Source organism: Podarcis melisellensis (assembly GCF_964234715.1).
Source record: "Podarcis melisellensis genome assembly, chromosome: Z".
NCBI lineage: Eukaryota > Metazoa > Chordata > Lepidosauria > Squamata > Lacertidae > Podarcis > Podarcis melisellensis.
Window position 1 is genome coordinate 34,933,069 of NC_138547.1, and position 19,942 is coordinate 34,953,010.

General features: G+C 42.0%; 1 long non-coding RNA gene across 4 annotated transcripts in view; it reads left to right on the forward strand.

The window, feature by feature from the left end:
• Positions 1-19,942, forward strand: part of LOC309362177 — a 72,385-nt gene that overhangs the window by 31,355 nt on the left and 21,088 nt on the right. For 2 of the 4 annotated variants that reach the window (XR_014164840.1, XR_014164841.1), the window contains exons 2-3: positions 8,070-8,186; positions 10,524-10,664. This is a non-coding gene — a long non-coding RNA (uncharacterized lncRNA). Of the gene's footprint in view, positions 1-3,074; positions 3,795-4,449; positions 4,562-6,080; positions 6,181-6,588; positions 6,735-8,069; positions 8,187-10,523; positions 10,665-19,942 lie in introns of those variants that run through there. The other 2 variants (XR_014164843.1, XR_014164842.1) reach the window with 2 other exon arrangements.

The following is a 19,942-nucleotide window of genomic DNA, read 5'->3' on the forward strand; positions in this document are numbered from 1 at the left end:
GAAGTACATATAAATTTAACTAATTCAAAATATATAACCAAAGTAAATGAATGAAGCAGGTAATTATTTCAAAATTAACCATCTCCTTAGCAAACACATCCAAGCAACAACTGCTTGGTGACATCAGCTCCAGATCAGAACATCGTTTTGCAAGCATTGTTGTGACCGTACACAGTTAACACAAGTATTTATTTTAAATGCATGTGCTGCTTTTCTGCCACAAGAGCAGGGAAGGCCTCTTACACTTTAAAAAAAATAAAAAATCCAACCAGTAGACAGGAATTTTGCCTGGTTTGCTGATAGTAGATGCAAAGCAAGGGATGCTGGAGGCTGGGCATTATTTGTGTGTGTCTTGGGGGTGATGGAGGAAGTATCTGACCAGCAAACAGGGTATGAACTGCAGCAAGCATCATAGGGGCATCCCCAGAAAGGACAGATGTTAGGGAAAGTACAAAAGGTCAAGTGAGCTGGTGGGCAGATTGTGTGTTAGCGGGACTGAGAATCCAGATTTCCCTAAATGCTTTTTTGTATCATCTATGCAAACACTTTATAATTAATAACTGCCTAAGGTATTTAGCTGTACAACTGTTGGTATGCCTTCTGGGAAGAGCACACAGAGAAGAAACACCATGGTGCATCTGTAACAACGAAACTGGGTGGCTTCATCTGCCTCAGCTGCAACAAAACATGTCTCTTCTGTATAGGTCTCTACAGCCACAGCAGGTGCTGTAACTCTCCAGTGGCTTCACTTCATGCCCCCCCCCCCGATGTGGCACTCTTGCATTGCATCTCATGCTGGACAGATGCCAACAAGCAGGTATAAAGGAAGTAAACATTAACCCTGTCTGTAAATACAGTGCCTAGACAAATGCTATCTGCAACCCAGTTGCAAGCTAGTTGTTATAAATGAAAAGCAACAGCTGGGGTGATGTCAGTTGGAACTCAGAGCACTGATGTTTGGCTGAAAGCATCACTCAAAGGCATGGCTTAGTTTTAAAGTTATAGCTCGTTTACCCCTCTGCAGCAGTCTGTGAGGCAGCTTACAAGCTTCAATGAACAACAACAACAACACAGAGCCAGAGACATTGTCTAATTTTTGCTGGCTTGCTGTAAGATGAAGGTTTACTCCAATGCCAAAGCAAAGGAAGCTTGGGATATGGGTGCCTAGGGCTTGCCGATCAGAAGGTCGGCGGTTCGAATCCCCATGACGGGGTGAAGTCCTGTTGCTCGGTCCCTGCTTCTGCCAACCTAGCAGTTCAAAAGCACATCAAAGTGCAAGTAGATAAATAGGTACCGCTCTGGCGGGAAGGTAAAGAGCATTTCTGTGTTCTGCTCTGGTTCACCAGAAATGGCTTAGTCATGCTGGCCACATGACCTGGAAGCTGTTTGCGGACAAACGCCGGCTCCCTTGGCCTATAGAGCGAGATGAGCGCGTGACCCCAGAGTCGTCCGTGACTAGACCTAATGGTCAGGGATACCTTTACTTTTACTTTACACAAGAAATGAATGAGAAGAGCAAGAGGCAGTGGCACTTCATAGTGTCAGCCCGCCATGTTAATCCCAGTGGCATCAGGATCAACCCAAAACGGGAATGGCTGACTATAGTTAAGCAGGAATGACATTAACTAAAGTGTTTACTTTTCTTGCTCTTCTGCCCACAAGATAGTGCTCCACTGTTGGGCTTCTTGCCATCTGTGCTACCAGTTGCAATGGGCATCAGCCAGCCCTACTGTTAGCTTCAGAGAACAGATACTGCTTTGCAAGCTGGCATTTTCTGCCTGCATGTTTTTCTGTCTCCAGTGAATACACACACTCACTCTCTCATCACATGGCAAGACTGAAAAAAGGTGAACCTTGTGTCTTACTACTTAGAGAAGCAGAGGTGGTGGTACTAATTTCTTGTAACAATATGGAATCCACCTACATTTGAGTAAAATAGCAAGTGTCTGAGAGTAACAAATAATGTATCACTTCCCTTGTTTCTTTGGAAAAGCCTATGTGCTCATTGACCTTTGACAACTGCTAAAAATCTTACCACAGTAAGGCTAATGCAGAGCCCTTCTTATTTCCTTTTATACATTCAAATTGGAGCTGTTTCATTAAATGACCATTTGTTCTCTCTCTCGCTTAAATGAATTTACATTACTTGGGGATTGCAAAGACAGCCTTTAACAATGAGTGCTGAAACTCATTTGATTTAAGCAGGCATGGATTTTATGTTGAAAGTTTGATGGGCTTTTGGTTTTGCAGGATGACTTCATTAAATGGATCGTAACTATATATTTTAAATGCACTTCTTTATTCGTCTCCTTCTCTTATGTTGTACGGACATAAGGCATGATGGGCTATTTTCACTGGATGCCCTAAGTTCACTAGAAAATAATTTGAGCAGTGTGCTGGGTCTTGATGTGTTGTTCCCTCATTCAAGCCTTTATATGTGTCTAAACACACAAATACACACAACATTTTACTAATAGAGTCTAATTAAGACTGCAGTCCTAACTACTTACCTGGGAGTAAGCCCTACTGAGTTCAGTAGAATCTGCTTCTGAGTAGACATGATTTGGTTTGGGTTGGGTTGTGCTGTTACTTATCTTTAAAAGAAAGTGAGATTGTTATTATTCCAATTGAATGTGTGTGTGTGTGTGGGGGTGGGTGGGTGGGTTATTGTTTATAATGGCAGAGATACATTTATGCTGGGATGATATATTGAGGTCTATAATAAATGTCAATATCAATTGCTATTATATTTCAGTGGATGCTGGTCCATTAGGGCAAGCAGGGTGGTAACCAACCAACCTCAGTATGCTCTTAGCCAGCCATCACTTGTCTGTCTTTTTATTTACTACCAGTCTGGGGAGGGTGGTAATAGGGCACAAGCTGTCAGCTTTCTCTGTCTTAGTCTCAATGTTGCTGTTATAGAACTTAGCAGCAAGTAGGCTGAGGTCAAAACTTTGGGGAATTAAATATCTGAAACCCTGTGGACCCACATGTGTGGGTGAACAACAAAAGAAGTGGCTGTGTGCCTGGATTCAAAACATGGGCCTTGCATACAGAGAGCCCCAGTAGCAGAGTATTAAACTCACAAAAGTTGAGCAGTAGTATAGCACTAGGAATATAGGTTGGTAGACCTCTTTATCTCCCTTAGCTGCATTTAGCCCTTTTGCAAGGAACAGGACACACACTGCTAAGTAAGTTAAAAATGCTTTGCTTACAGATATGTAGGTCTGGTGCATGTGTTGTTCCATGCAGCTGTAAGGAGAAACACAGGCAGGACACTCTTGGGTAGAAAGTACAGAATATAGTTCCAAACACATGCTGTAAGCTTGGGAACAAGTTTAAACATGAAATTCTTGTTACATGATGCCGAGGGAGAGATGAAGAGGAAAGGTTTCAATTCTTCTCCAGTTGAGAGGGAGCATAACCTGAGTCTATCTAGAATTACAACTCTGTAGTCTTTAACCCCTTCGTGCACTAACTAGCAGTCATGCATAATTATGTTTGACTGTAATCTCCCACAAAAACTAGTTGGCTCTGCCTGTCATTGGCTCTGCATCAACTCCTGTTGGGCTATCAGCCTTCTGGCCTACTAGTCTCAGTGGCCACCAGCCATTCCTGAACATAGATTGCCAGATCATTACTCATTCCATTCCTCTCTCCATAGCACACCTTTCTCCATCAACCTTTTAGTTTTAGAATAAGCTAATATATTAATTTGATCCATTGGTTTGAAGAAGAGAAGCTGATCCATAGGGAGCCCAGAAGGGAAAGTGGCTGCAAAAAATCACTGCAGAGTAAGCAGTGCTTTATTTCCAATCAGTGCATGCCCAATAGGTTCCTGCTAAAATAATGTGACTCGTTGTGTCACAAATGTTCCAGGTTATTCTTTCCTCCTGCTTTTGTTGTACTACAGTGCAAGAATGCCCCTCCAGCTGGCAATAATGAGATAATACTGAGAAAGCACCACAGAACAGTTAATAAAGTGAAATGATATCTGGATGGTCTAGTATGAATCCACCACTAATGCACCATTATTGTGTCAATGGCATGTTGCAGAAAACACCCACAAAAAAACAAAGAGCAAAGTAAACAAGTACCAGTGCTGAGGGACACATACACTGAAGGTGAATGAATAAGATCCTAGGAGCTCTTTGCTAAGCCCTATACTGTACTATGAGAACATTCACACTCACTGTATTTACAGCCAGGATAAGCCAGTTTGTTCAACTAGCAGCGACAGTTGCAGTAAAATGATCAACAGTATTTTAATAGTTTGCAATCGGAAATAACTTCCTCCTCCAGGGTGGAACTGTTTTAACAATATAGGTGTTACTTTTAGAAAAATGTTTTGGCTAGCCAGCCTGGATTTCAACTGCTGTCAATCAGTGGCTTAAACAGTCTGGATGGCAAAACTTAATTGAAATATTTTCTCTTGTGTCTCATACCAAGTGTCTGGATATGAGACTTGCCAAGGTCTTTAAAAAGAAGAGGTAGACAGATGGTACTCATGCCTTGATGGACAACGGCAGAATGCCAAGTTTTCAGCTTCCAAAATAGCAAGGTATTTCTTGAAAAGCTGTTATATTCCATTTCTTGATATTCTTTTTTGCATGAACTTTCAGTTTTTAAGTACACACACACACACACACACACACACACACAAATGTACACACCAGCATGGAGTACTGGCACCTTCTTCTACTACTTACAGAAGCATGGAGTAGACCACCAGTGGTCTGTGAGGTTCGTTTAGGTGGCCAGTAGCTTGTCTATGTTAAATATTCATATTGATTGGAATTGCATTTTTATCGCTTCTTTTATTTCTTATATTGAACTGCAATTCAAATTCTAGGAAATGCAAATTGGAATAGAATAAAAGGCAATGTGAGGATAAAAGAAGTAAAAGGAACACAATTAAAAATCATATAGCACCTAGCACATTACAATTGCTACCACAGCCAGAAAAATCAAGTAGTTTGCCAAGACCCTCAGCAGTGGTCTGTAGTATATGCAATATAAGACACAATAGAAACAATACTAAATCATTGAAATGATTGGCTGAGTTTATACAATTAAACAGTTGCATAAGCCTGTCTATATAAAAAGTTATTCAAGACACTCCTGAAAATCAAAAGCCTGCTGAATCTCTGCTGGAAGTGCATTCCACAGCAGAGGTCCAGTGACACCAAATGCCTGAGGAGGTACTATGTGGTTGAGTATTGTGGCTGAGTAGCTGATTTGAACCCTCCACTCCAAGTCTGGTTGGCTAAACACACACACACACACACACACACGCGAGAGAGAGAGAGAGAGAGAGAGAGAGAGAGAGAGAGAGAGAGAGAGAGACTCTCAAGACTGGCTGTCAGACTGGTCTCACACATTGCAAATCTTATTGAAAGATAACATTTGGAGAAGAACGGGAAGCATTTTCCATCTGTACCACTGATGGTCAAAAATACCCACTCTGCTCTCATTTCATGGAACTTTATGCTACACACGGCACAACACATCTCAGAAAGATGTAGGCTTCCTGGGCCGCCAAGGGGAGGAGTGCGAGAAATAAAATTTCACAACTTCTGCAAGAGTTCTAAAACAGACAAATCATAATTAAAGCAGGAATTATGGCATTGCTCTGCCTGCCCACCCCCTACCAAACACTCAATCCCAAATGATTGCTTGTTATACTTTAAATAAATAAATAAACCAAGACAAACCAACCAACTACTGGGACTTAAGTATTCATGTCAGTAGCAAATAAAATAGCACAAAAATCTTGGCAGAATTACCCTTTGACAACAGAGAAATTTTCCATCCCAGCTGGTCATTAGGCCTTTCCAACTGTCAGTGTCTCCTGCAATCTGCTTTAATAGCTGCATATAATTAGCTTTGTACAGATCACAGGCTTTGGGGGGTAATATTCAATCCAAATATCAAAATCCAAAGAAAGATAACTCAAAGGGACATATGTTTGAGGCAGCCTCCTCAGTGCTGTCTTTACTCCTAAAGACTGTAGTTGTGTTGATTTATGCATATTAGCTTTGAATCCTGATATGGAAATCTATCAATTACTTTCCTTACAGGAGTTCTGGAAAGAAATATAGGATGCTGATATAAAAAAGCAACATGTCACCTGGATACATAGATATCTTTGGGGGATATAATCCAATAATGATTTCAGAGGTGAACCTGATTTCATTAATCTCAAGGTAGAGGGGTTTTTTTTGGGGGGGGGAGGGTTGGGGAGTGCGGCAGACTTGTAGAAGAGAGCAGTTCTGTTTGGGATTCCCAAATTGGGATTAAAAAGTTTCAGTGTTTTCACCTGAACCTAATGGGTATTCACAGACCAATTATAATTGCTTCACCATGTTGAACTTGGGTGTCCATTGCAATAGCTAGAAGAGGCATTAGCTAGAAGACACAGCCAAAATGGTGCCCCTTCCCACCACCCTTGACCATTGGCCAGGCTGCTGGGACTGGTGTGAGCCCAATAACATCTGAGGGGCACTACATTTGCTGTCCGTGAACTGCATTGTAAATATTTTCTTGAAATAAATACAAACTTTGTCTGATGGGATTGGGTCTTTTCAGAAACACAGAGGTTGTGGAATGCATTATTTAGGGAATGCTGTCATTGTGCAAAGTAGATGAAAAGTAGAAGGGACTCAGGAGTCCACTGCATATTCCTCTGGCATTTCAGAGACCAAGCACGTGGTTCTAACCATGTCTACTCAGAGGTAAGTTACATCTAATTCAAAGGGCTTACTCCCAGGTAAGTGGGGTTATGATTGCAGCCTAAAATAGGGACATGCTTGTAACATTTCAGTTCTCATACTAGGAATCCAAGCCCAAGAACTCCCTGCCGCCACCACAATAGGTTCTAGTCTGCCTTCAGTAGACTGCCTTTAATCACCAGTATTCAACCAATTTGAGTCAGCAGGGGTGTAGTGTGTGTGTGTGTTGGGGGGAACAGTGGGGAAGTGCAGTTCATAATTTTTTTCAAAGCAGGAGTGATAACAGCCATCTGAAGGAGCACTAGGGCAATTTATGGATATAACTTGCTTTGGCAAGTGAATGAAGTGATATGAAGCTTTTATGTTTGTTTATGACAGATTTGCATAGAAGAAGCCAGTGAATGGGGGGAGGGGAATCAAGTAGAGGCCATATACTTCTTTCCTTTGATTGGGTTCCTACTTCACACTAATGAAGCTGAAAGGTTGCAATTTTTCTATATGAAGATATTTTGCTAAAGCTCACTATTGCTTACAAGTTTAAGAGAGCTTATGATCATGTAGCTATTTGGAGAACCGCAGTCATGTTCAACCTAGTCAAGTGGGGCATAGCTATGGGTTTTCCTCTGGTGCTGTCATGATGTACACCTGCACTTCAACATTACCACTGCACCATTGAGAGCCAGGAAAGTGTTCATTCTTTAGGTTCAAGCAGAAAACAAAGGGTTATATCCAGCTGTATTCTACTCCGAATAGACCCATTGAAATAAATGGACCTAAATTAATCAAGTCGTCAACTTCAATAGGATTACTGTGGGAAATAACCTATAATAGTGTGAGAATTGCATTGGTTGCCTATATGCTACTGGGCTTAATTCAGTGTGCCTATGTTAGCTTACAAAGCCCTAAATAACATGTGACCCAAATACCTATAGGTGTGTCTCTCCCTATATCAGCCTGTTCAGGTCTGATTCTTGAGGCGTTCCCTGGTCTGATTCTTAACTCATTCATTGATAATGTGAGAGAGGACATCCTCTGTAGTAACACTTTGATTATGCAATTTCCTCCCCTCAGAGGTGCATACAACACCTTTGCTACTAGGGTTTGATGCTATTTGAATATACATCTTGTTACCTGGGCTTTTTTTTGGGGTGGGGGGGCAGAAAACGTCTGGTGGTGAAAGATGTAAGATGCCTTAGTCGTGCACCTAGAGGCTCTGGTTGAAGATCCTTGATGCTTTTGAGATTCATAGATTTATCTGTACTACTTTCCAAAGCATCCTGGAAACTTCAATTGTTTTCAGCTAGATTTTATTTGTCTTTTCCCCTTCCTTCTCTCCAGATGATGCCAACTTTGCCTGATCAACCTTGGCTTGTCCAATTGGCATCCTCACAGAGGCAAATATTGTTTGAAGAGGCATGCATATTGACTATGAGACATTTAGAAGGCTGCACTACAGTGAGTAGATTTCTGAAAAATGATGTGTGTCGTCGTATTTTTCTAAATAAGGTACCCCCTAAGTGGTGCAATTTTTAAAGTCTGCAGGATCGCCTTGGTGATTCAGGCAATCCTAATGCACCACAGCTTTTATTTCTTTAATAAAAGGATAAAATTAAGGGGGGAATTATTTGCCTTCATCATGTTAATCTGTCTAAAACCTTCAAATGAATTAATCACAAAGTATTCTGCCAGCAAGGCTGGTTCTGCAATATTGTTTTGCGCTTTGTAAAAGTCTTAACATTTTAATCTGCAACTATAGATATAAAAATAAATGTAATTGTACCATAAAAATCCACATCATAAAAATGTTAGAGATATTAAAAAGTGATGGCTAATTAAAAGTAAAAAAGTTGGGTGAAATGGAGTTCCAGAAAGTGCTAGGATTTCAGTATAAGAGTAGCTTAATCCTTGGGTCTTCTTGGAAGCTGCTCTCTCTCTCTCTCTCTCTCTCTCTCTCTCTCTCTCTCTCTCTCTCTCTCTCTGTGTGTGTGTGTGTCTATATCTATCTGTATCTATCTATCTATCATCTATCTATCTATCTATCTATCTATCTATCTATCTATCATCTATCTATCTATCTATCTATCTATCTATCTATCTATCTAATCTATCATCTATCTATCATCTATCTATCATCTATCTATCTATCTATCTATCTATCTATCTATCTATCTATCATCTATCTATCTATCTATCTATCTATCTATCTATCTATCTATCATCTATCTATATCTATCTATATCTATCTATCTATCTATCTATCTATCTATCTATCTATCTATCATCTATCTATCATCTATCTATCTATCATCTATCTATCATCTAAGTGTATACTTCTTTATAAACATACCTTTATGGCTAATTTGTGACCACCTTTGGGACTATATCTTTGAAACATACCAATAATACTAGTTATGGATCTAAAGAAAGTGGGTATTCTAAAGAAAGGATCTAACGGATCTAAAGAAAGTGGGTATATCATATCAAAGGTAAAGGGACCCCTGACCATTAGGTCCAGTCATGACTGACTCTGGGGTTGCAGCGCTCAGCATGTTTTATTGGCCAAGGGAGCCGGTGTACATGTGGCCAGCATGACTAAGCTGTTTCTGGCGAACTAGAGCAGTGCACAGAAATGCCGTTTACCTTCCTATTTATCTACTTGCACTTTGACGTGCTTTCAAACTGCTAGGTTTGCAGGTGGGGTATATCATATATCTCATTCCAAAAAACTGGAAGCATTGGATATCCTCAGAATATATGGTGAAAATCTGCCCACAATGAACTAAACTTTTATCAGTCTGTACTAACAGGGCTGGCTCTATCATTAGGCCGAGTGAGACAGCAGCCTCAGGCAGCAGATGCCAGGGGGTTGGAGGGGGGGCAGTGACAGCAGTCTTTCCAGCCCTGCCCCTGCCTGCTCTTCGCCCCGGTGCCAGAGCATGAAGCTCCGTCACTGGACTGAAGTAAAATTCAACTGCCAGCCATGTCTAGACATTCCACCCAGTTGATCCCTGTGCTCTGCAGGTGAGGGTGACCTGCTGAAACCATGGATACAGTTATACAGCTGCTAATAAAACGTTTTAAGTGTGTTTTTAGTGTAGTATACAATGTGGCACTAGACTGAGAGGGTGAGCCTATATGGAAAATTCAATGTATTTTAAAAACGCTTTTAAAAATATATATTTCAGAACGGTTTTTATGTGTGTATATTCCACCCATCTTATCAGGAACCCCATTTCACATGGTACAGGAATGGGGACACCTACCCTTTGGATTCCCCCTCCCATTAATATATTAGGCAGGTGCCACTTCTGTTGTCTTTTTGACTTCTACTGAAGGCCTGCCTCCTCCAACAAACCTTTCGAGTAGATATATTTCCCAGTCTGCAGCTGTATTATAATTGTTTTAGATGTTTCCATTACTTTATTGTTTGTGTGTTCACTGCCCTGGGTGCCTTTGGGTGGAAGGGCAGGAAAGCAAGCAAGCAAGCAAGCAAGCAAGCAAGCAAGCAAGCAAGCAAGCAAATGTGTGTGTGTTTGGAAGGGGGGCACCATATTGTCCTTTGGTCTAGGTTGATCCTACTGGCTAAAGTTGCTTTGAAGTGAAGGGCACAATCCATCCCATGAGTTTCACTGCTGTACTAAATAATATTGACGGTCATGTGCTATGGGCAATTATGTGAGCGCCCCCCCCCCAGTTGTTGCTATAAAAATGAATATAAATGGCAAGCCAATGTTCCAGATAGCTTCATAATCAAAGCAAACTTCACCTTCTTATCTTTTGCTTGCTTTTCAGCTGAAGGTTCAGGTTAAACACCCAACCTGGCAATGAAAGTTAATGGCCAGCGATTTTTCAGATACATTACTGCGAGGCGTACTCAGTATCTGTATGGATAGAAGCAGAGAGAAAAGGCAGGAGAGGGAACAAATGTAAATGGTGAGCTCATTTTCTCCTGCAGGTGTATTGATTTCTTACATCTCCTCTGATAGATAGTATGACTAAGCAGAAAACTACATTCAGAAGCATCTTTTCAACAGGAAATGGGAGGGTGGCAGGAGTGGAGAGGAATGATGAATGCTGCTTCGTTAGAGGAAGCCAAAACGCAATCCTTCTTCATGAGGGATTTATCATTTCCCACCTTGTTCTGCAGTCATCTTAATAAACATTTGATAAATGCCCATTTAGTGGTAACAGAAACATCATGCTCAGAATCCCAGTTCATGGGTCATCTTTCAAAACAGCATCTCTTTCCAGGCCTGCTTAATGTGTTTAGGTTTCAAAACAAGCTCTGGGAGAAAACTGTGTGTGTGTGTGTGTGCGGATCTGTGTCTGTAGGTTGGTAGTAGTGTCATTTTATCATGAGTGACAGAGTATTTGTGGCAAAATGGAGCATGATATGTTAATAAGTGTATATCTATGTCAGTGCCAGACTGCTTATGTGAAAACTGCAGTGGAAGAATTGGTCTCAGTGGAAATGCATGTTGTTAAAAGTAATGTGTATTCTGGATAAATGTAAAACTATCCTCAAAAGGGGCTTCTGTGGTATTAAATGAGGACATTAGCGAACACTGGGCGGTCAAAGGGATGATAGGAAAGATGTCTCTACAAATATTTCTAACAATTGATTTAATGTACCGGTCTTGATTTGCTAGCTTATGGAGGCTTAGAGGAGAAAGAGAGATAGATAGATATCTATTACTGGGCCTTTTTCTTAATGCATTCCTCCTATTGCACCAACATCCTCCTAAAAGCCACGAGGGAAAATAATAAGATAGCTTCCTTTCCCTTCATTTCAACACAACACGATCAGGAACTCTCTGCAGGGATAAATCTTGAATTATTATTGTTTTTTAAAGTCTTTATGGAATATACAGATGGTGCAAAACAATGAATAATTCCATTGCACGTAACATTATAAATTAGGTTGCAAACCATTTTGAGAGCTGAAGAGTTGTCTAGCTGACTTAAGGAGCCACATTCTCCCTTCTCCTTTGAATAGCTGAACCTGATGGCATATTGAATTCTATATTTGGAATGTCATATCAAATACTACCTTCCTTCCTTCCTTCCTTCCTTCCTTCCTTCCTTCCTTCCTTCCTTCCTTCCTTCCTTCCTTCCTTCCTTCCTTCCTTTTTAAAAAAAGCATAACTATAAAAAAACATGTCTAACAGCCCAATCCTATACATGCCTACTCAGACATAAGTCCTATTGACCTCAGTTAACTTACTCTTAGGCCAGTGGGCATAGAATTGCATCTGGAAGTCCCATAGGGCTTCATTCAATAGTGCTTTGGAACCTTGCCCTGTTTACTATTTCAATATTATTTAAATCACCCCCCCCCCAAATCAATACATTGATTTCTGCTCGGATTAAGAGCATTACATGTTTGTCTTCTCTCTTTTTATCTTTGTATAAACTAATCACTTGTGACATTATAGCTGTATTTCAAAGTTTATGAAGCCATTTGATAGCATTGTGAGCTTTATTTAGCTTTTGCTGTCTGGCAGAATCAATTTTGGCCATCTTAAAGCATCAGTGTCATAATACAGCAAGGGAGATTCTTGATGGACCAAGGGCAGCACAAAAACAACAACCGGAACACAGATTTGCACGGTTCTCAGTGTTTGAGCTACTTCTTTATCTATGGGGATTTGAGTGGCTTTTAAAAAGTTAAACAATGATATTCTAATATGCCATCCTGCTTGACTTGATAATCATTCTGGTATTAAAACTCATGAGGAAGTTAAAAGAACTTTCCTCTTTGAGTCTTGTAGCCCATTTCTAAGCATGCTTTCTTGAGAATACAGCTATGAATAGGCAGGACATCTATCACGTGATTGTCTCTTTTCCACTTTACATTTGAGGGGTGAGGGAAGGACTGATCCAGACTGAAACCATGGAGTATGAGTAGCTTTTTAAAAAACCCTTCCTCTGTGCAATTATTCCCAATTAAATATCCCCCTGAAGTTTCCATTTACCTTCACTCCTGAAAGTGCTATTTGTTGAAATGACATATTTGTGTATGTTTAGGGCAGAAACAGTGTGGTGGAATGCTGTCTCTGTCTCCATGGTCCTGATTCATATCTCTTTCCCCTTGTCTATGGCTGCTTTTTCTTTTAAAGGCCTAAGATGATAGATGATAGATAGATGGATAGCTGATAGCATTCATAAAGTTGACCAACTGATATAAATGAACCTAAGTTAGTTGTGTCTATTAACTGGAGAGCCAGTGTGGTGTAGTGGTTAAGAGCGGTAGTCTCGTAATCTGGGGAACCGGGTTCACGTCTCCGCTCCTCCACATGCAGCTGCTGGGTGACCTTGGGCCAGTCATACTTCTTTGAAGTCTCTCAGCCCCACTCACCTCACAGAGTGTTTGTTGTGGGGGAGGAAGGGAAAGGAGAATATTAGCCTCTTTGAGACTCCTTAAAGGGAGTGAAAGGCAGGATATCAAATCCAAACTCTTCTTCTTCTTCAATCGGTGGACTCTGAGTGGGACTAGAATTGGATGCAACCCAGCATGTCTACTCTGAGTAGGACTTAGTGTGATTTAACCCATTTTCAAAACACATTGTCCATTCTGAGCCTAAATTCCACAAAAATCAACATTTTATTATTAATTTTTACTTTGCACATAGCCAGAGGCTATGGGAACATGTTTCCAATTTTAATGGAGTTAGGAATAGAAAGTATGGGCTTAGAAAAAAGGTTGTGCTCATCTTTCCTCCTACCCAAAACATGTAGTCAGAGCAACTTGTACATAAGAGATTTTTATTCAGTCAAATGGTACAGCCTCAGCAGCAGAGTGCTCAGGAGTCATGATTCAGGAATTCAGGAGCAGGGCAGGGAGCTCAGAACTGAACAGAAGCAACAAAGATATCCTAGCAATTTTTCTCTTTCCTTCCTACAAAGCTTTAAAAAATGAAATGTGGCATGCCTACTCATGAGACTCTCCCAGTTTGCAGGAATGCTGAGCTTGCATGCTTTGCTGGGTTGAGTGGGTCTGCTATCTGCAGAGGTAGCACCTACTGTTCGGTCATGGCCACCTCCTATTTAACCTCTCCCATCAGCTGATCAAAGCCTTCCCCAGCCTCCACTGACTCCCTCCTCCAGAAAAGGGTTGGAGGGGAGACCCGGCATCCCTGTTTCCCCTTCCAAACCAGCTGAAGTTAGGACAGAAAGGGGAGATTCCCATCTCCAACTCAGGTTCCTGCAGTTCAGCCCACCTCTGGTTCTTCCTCCTTCTCCATCTGGGCCTGCCAATCCAAGTCCAATTCCAACAGCACTGCAAGGCTTATCACAGTGCTATTCTTGCTGAGGAGTTGGCATCTGACTAGAAACATTTGGACTTGGAGCATTGTATCTAGCATTTAGTAGCACTTATTCAAGGGCAAAAGTGTTTACAACCCATTTTCCCCTAGCTTATAGTTATGTGCTCCCAAATTCTTCAAGTGGGGAAAATTGAGCACACTGCTTTATGGAAGTGAATTGTGGACAACTTACACCCACCAGGAATGATGCCTCAATGCCTTCCATATGCTCTGTGTCAGGAGGCTTTTGGGCATCACATGGCAGGACAAAGTTTCAAAATAAGATGTGCTCTTCCAAGCCCACATTCTCAGCATGCTTGCACTTCTGCCTCTGCAATGTCTATGCTGGCTTGGTCATGTACACAGAATGGAAGACGGCAGGATCCCCACAAGCTGGCTTGAGGCACCAGGTCTGTTTGTGCTACAAAGATCTCTGCAAATGTGACGTGAAGGCTGGCAATATTAACCCCCGCCATGTGGGAATCCCTTGCAGATGACTGCAGTGCCTGGGGACACACAGTCAGTATCCAGTGACCAGAGGAGGAATGCCCTCTGGAAGGAGCGCAGAGAGAAAAAATGCCATGGTGCATCTGTAACAGTGAAAACAGATGCCTAACTGCCTCTGCTGCAACAAAGCCTATCTCTCCCATATTGGTCTCTATAGCCACAGCATGCTCTGCAACTCTCCAATGGTGTGACTTTACCCCAATGGGACATTCTCCCATTTTCTCTCGAGACAGATGGATGCCAGCAACATGTGAGAATGGCAAGTTACCACATCAGAGAAAATGCTAGTTATTAAAATGCTCTCTGATGTGGTGGTACATAGAATGATAATGAAAAATTCTGAGTATCAAAGGGAAAGTCATGTTACCTGGCCTTATGATTCTGCTTCCATTACCTGTCCTTCTACTTCTATACTGAATTTCATACACGGCTGCCTAATATAGCCTCATTACCTGTAATCACAGGCTACAAAGCAGACTTGGTATTGTTTGAAGGAATCTGAATGTAGCAGATTTTCTTGTTTGCTGACTTACTTTGACTCTCTGTCTCCATTTCCTTTCAACTATTTTTGGCAGTTGGCACCTGAAGATAATTGTTAGGTATGCATATGATAGTCTTGGTTAGCAATGGGATTCATCACAAGCTCACAAGGAAATGCCAGTCTTTGATCACCCCATTTGGAAAAGTGACAGATTGACATGCAGATATTTTTTTTTTTTGACCGAAATAGATTCACAGCAGTTAACCCCCTCAACATGGCGAGGGATATCATGTGGTTTCTTAAGACTAGGACTTATTCCACAGCTTGTACATTTTCAGGTGGGGTTCCTCAGCCGTGCATCTTCATATAGCTGCTGTAAAGCAGTGTTGCCATATCGTTGGCCCCGGTGAAGCCATTTTAGGCAAACCATGCCCACCTGTCAATCACCTGACATTCTAGGACATCAGGAGGCAGAGATCTGTTATCTCAAATCTCAGTGCTAAAATAAGAGACAGTTCTCTTTGATCTTAGTGCTAAGCACCACAGCACTGAGATCAGAGATAAACTTAGGGACAGGTTATGGTTCCATGGTCCAAGTAGTTAGGAGGATGAAATTCTTAACAAAGCAAGAAAGATCACATGTAGTAAGAGTCTATGAGACAGCACTAGGACTGAAAAAGATAAGCAGGTTACGCCCTTCTCAACTCAGGAAGGATGTGTGGCCTGCTTGTAGACAGGATAAAAGCAAGTTGTTTGTTTTTAAGCATAAATAAGGAAAGTAGATGCAAGAAGAATAACAGTATGTTTTCCCTTAAGGATTTGAGTGTAGGGAGCTATCCAGAATGCTGTGGTGCTGAAATCAGACTACATCTTGTCAACTTGTTTGCAGACCACATTGCATAAAACCAGTAGTTGTGTGTTAGAGAACAATACTTAACTTTTGTGGGGAATGGAGAAGAAAGCATTCTAAAGCTAATGCTGAGAATGAAGAGTACAATTCTGTGTACATTTACTCAGAAGTAAATCTCACTGTGGGCCTTAAAGGTAAAGGGACCCCTGACCGTTAGGTCCAGTCTTGGCCGACTCTGGGGTTGTGGCACTCATCTCACTTTACTGGCTGAGGGAGCTGGCGTACAGCTTCCAGGTCATGTGGCCAGCATGACTAAGCCGCTTCTGGCAAACCAGAGCAGCGCACGGAAATGCCGTTTAACTTCCCGCCGGAGTGGTACCTATTTATCTACTTGCACTTCGACGTGCTTTCGAACTGCTAGGTTGGCAGGAGCAGGGACCGAGCAATGGGAGCTCATGGGGATTTGAACCGCCAACCTTCTGATTGGCACTCCCTAGTAAATATGTTTAGGACTGTGACCTGAATTAATATAGCCTTATTCACAATATTGGGACGCAGGTGGCGCTGTGGGTTAAAGCCTCAGCGCCTAGGACTTGCCAATTGAAAGGTCGGCGGTTCGAATCCCTGCGGCGGGGTGCGCTCCCACTGCTCGGTCCCAGCACCTGCCAACCTAGCAGTTCGAAAGCACCTCCGGGTGCAAGTAGATAAATAGGGACCGCTTACCAGCGGGAAGGTAAACGGCGTTTCCGTGTGCGGCTCTGGCTCGCCAGAGCAGCGATGTCACACTGGCCATGTGACCCGGAAGTGTCTCCGGACAGCGCTGGCCCCTGGCCTCTTAAGTGAGATGGGCGCACAACCCCAGAGTCTGTCAAGACTGGCCCGTACGGGCAGGGGTACCTTTACCTTTACCTTTACCTTTACCTTTACCTTTCACAATATTATGATTTAATTCAGTCCTCAGCATTAGCCATATAAACTTCAATATCTTGTTGTCAGCAGTGTATAAAATAATAATATATACTCCAATCAGGTTTATCCATTCCACTCATAAATCATAGAGAACTTGGTTGTGTAATGGAAATGTAAGATTGAATTGTAACCTTGATCTTCAATCAGGAAGCATGCTTTAATATTGATTGCAAGAGAGTTATCAAGTTAGGGAAATGATTTGTGGAGGAGCAGCACAAGGAGAACACTGTGCTCTCCCTCATTGGTTACTTACATATATCTCCCTTCTAAAGAGCGGAATTGTACATATTTTACTCAAAATGCTTGAAAGAATAATAATAATAAAAAGATTCTCAGTGGTAACAGGAACATATTTTATTACTATATGCTATAAAGTTGGGGTTTCAGCTGAGAATGGGCTTAACTGAGTTGTTCCTGGATCTGATAATATCATCTGCTGTTGCCACATCACATAAGATATCTAGGGAATTGTGGACTGGTGTTTTTTTGTTTTTTGTTAGTTTCACCTTGAAAATTTTTGGCAGCTACAAGATACTGGAGGGAAAGGTGATTTCTACAGCAAGCGAATTGACATGGATTTTTTTTTTTTTTTTTGCAGGCCACTAAAATATCAATATTGCAGAGCATATCTCAGTGTGAGAATGTCTTTCACTTGATTATTCTTGGGGCAAAAATCACGGAACCTATTTGCCCCCTCTGCCACCACTGCTGACAGAACTAAAGGGAGGAAAATAGAGGGTTAATTCTTCTCCTTTGCAATTCTTCCCTGCCTGTTAGGTTGTTACAGGTCCCCTCAATACAGGTCCCCTCCCACAGTCTTAAGCCAGAAACTTGGTTTCTATATACATTTCTCTGTATTAGTGCTGAATCTGCCCCATTCCTGCCACATGGTTCATTATTACGCCTTTCTAGAGAGGCCATGGAACTGTTTGGTGGGTTTACAGACAGGACCAGATTTAGGTCTGATGAGGTGAGGCCCTAAGCTACTGAAGGTAACGGGGCCCTTTATATGTCCAGCTGTCCTTTGTCAACAACAAATTGTTGCAGTTTTTTGTTGTTGAATATATGCTATATGGTAATTTATGGACCTAATAGGTATCTAAAGCCATTTGCATGTAACAAAATATGTGATATTTTAGGGAGCAGGCTAGCAGGCCAGGCACATTACTTACATCATAGTAGCCTACACAACACAAAACACTGTTGCTGTATGTACGCTTTATTTTATTTATTCTTTATCTTATATTTTGGAAATGTACATCCAGGTTTTTTCCTTTAAATTTGTTGGGAGCCGCCAAGGGAGTGGGGCCCTAAACTATAGCTTGTTTAGCTTATACATAAATGCGGCACTGTTTACAGAGCAAGTCTCAGATAGCTATCTTGCAGGGGGCCCGGTAAGATAAGGTGCTGCTTCTGCACTGGGTGGGTTCTGTTTTTTTCTTTTGAACTCATGGCTTCCTTGAGCAGTTTTTGCTTCTTGCGTCCCATATGTACCAAGGCTACCTATATGGTCCCTCTCTTCTTCCGAGGTTTTGTTTAATTCAGGACTGGTACTACCAGGAAGATGGTGGGACACAACAGAAATATACCAGCATCTGGAGGCACCTGACATTGGCCTGGGAACCACACTGTAACCACACAATCAGCTCTCTTCAGACATTGGCAATGATGTTGCTGTGTAATGTGGCATTGCTGGTAATATATGAATCAGACTTGAGATGCTGAGCTATTTTCTTAATAAATGAAATAAAAATAATAAATAAAATTTCCTAATAATAAAATGGACTATAAAATAAATAAATATATTAGCTATAACTTGTTTATTTTAGGATTTAAATGAGTAAAACAAGCTACAAAAAACCCTCCCCTCTAAAAAGTGATTACAGACAAGTGGCATATACCTGTGTGAAATAATTGGATGTAATTGGTTCCTTTAACACATTTTCTTTTAACATTTTTAATCTTACTTAATTTTTCATTCTCCTCATGTGCAATAAAATTTCATTTTTCAAACACCTTAAAAGAGAAAGAAAATGTCTACCTTCTATTTTTTTCTTCCCTAATTATGTTTTCTTCTTCTGAAATGGGGCCAACATGGAAGAAAAAACCCTACATGTCTATTTTCAGCCAAGTACCCAGGATCCATGATTATTATTAATTCAGAATAATCTTGAGGGGCTGGGAGCTGGGGGCACTGTCCTACAGTGGTTCCGCTCCTTCCTCCTGGGCCGTGTTCAGAAAGTGGTGGTGGGGGATGAGTGTTCAGACCCCTGGGCTCTCACTTGTGGGGTGCCTCAGGGTTCTGTCTTCTCCCCCATGCTTTTCAACATCTACATGCAGCCACTGGGAGAGATCATCAGGAGGTTTGGGCTGGGTGTTCATCAGTATGCAGATGATACCCAGCTCTACCTCTCTTTTAAATCAGAACCAGTGAGGGCAGTGAAGGTCCTGTGTGAGTGTCTGGAGGCGGTTGGAGGATGGATGGCGGCTAACAGATTGAGGTTGAATCCTGACAAGACAGAAGTACTGTTTCTGGGGGACAGGAGGCGGGCAGGTGTGGAGGATTCCCTGGTCCTGAATGGGGTAACTGTGCCCCTGAAGGACCAGGTGCGCAGCCTGGGAGTCATTTTGGACTCACAGCTGTCCATGGAGGCACAGGTTAAATCTGTGTCCAGGGCAGCTGTTTACCAGCTCCATCTGGTATGTAGGCTGAGACCCTATCTGCCTGCGGACTGTCTCGCCAGAGTGGTGCATGCTCTGGTTATCTCCCGCTTGGACTACTGCAATGCACTCTACGTGGGGCTACCTTTGAAGGTGACTCGGAAACTACAACTAATCCAGAATGCGGCAGCTAGACTGGTGACTGGGAGCGGCCGCCGAGACCATATAACACCGGTCTTGAAAGACCTACATTGGCTCCCAGTATGTTTCCGAGCACAATTCAAAGTGTTGGTGCTGACCTTTAAAGCCCTAAACGGCCTCGGTCCAGTATACCTGAAGGAGCGTCTCCACCCCCATCATTCTGCCCGGACACTGAGGTCCAGCGCTGAGGGCCTTCTGGCGGTTCCCTCATTGCGAGAAGCAAAGCTACAGGGAACCA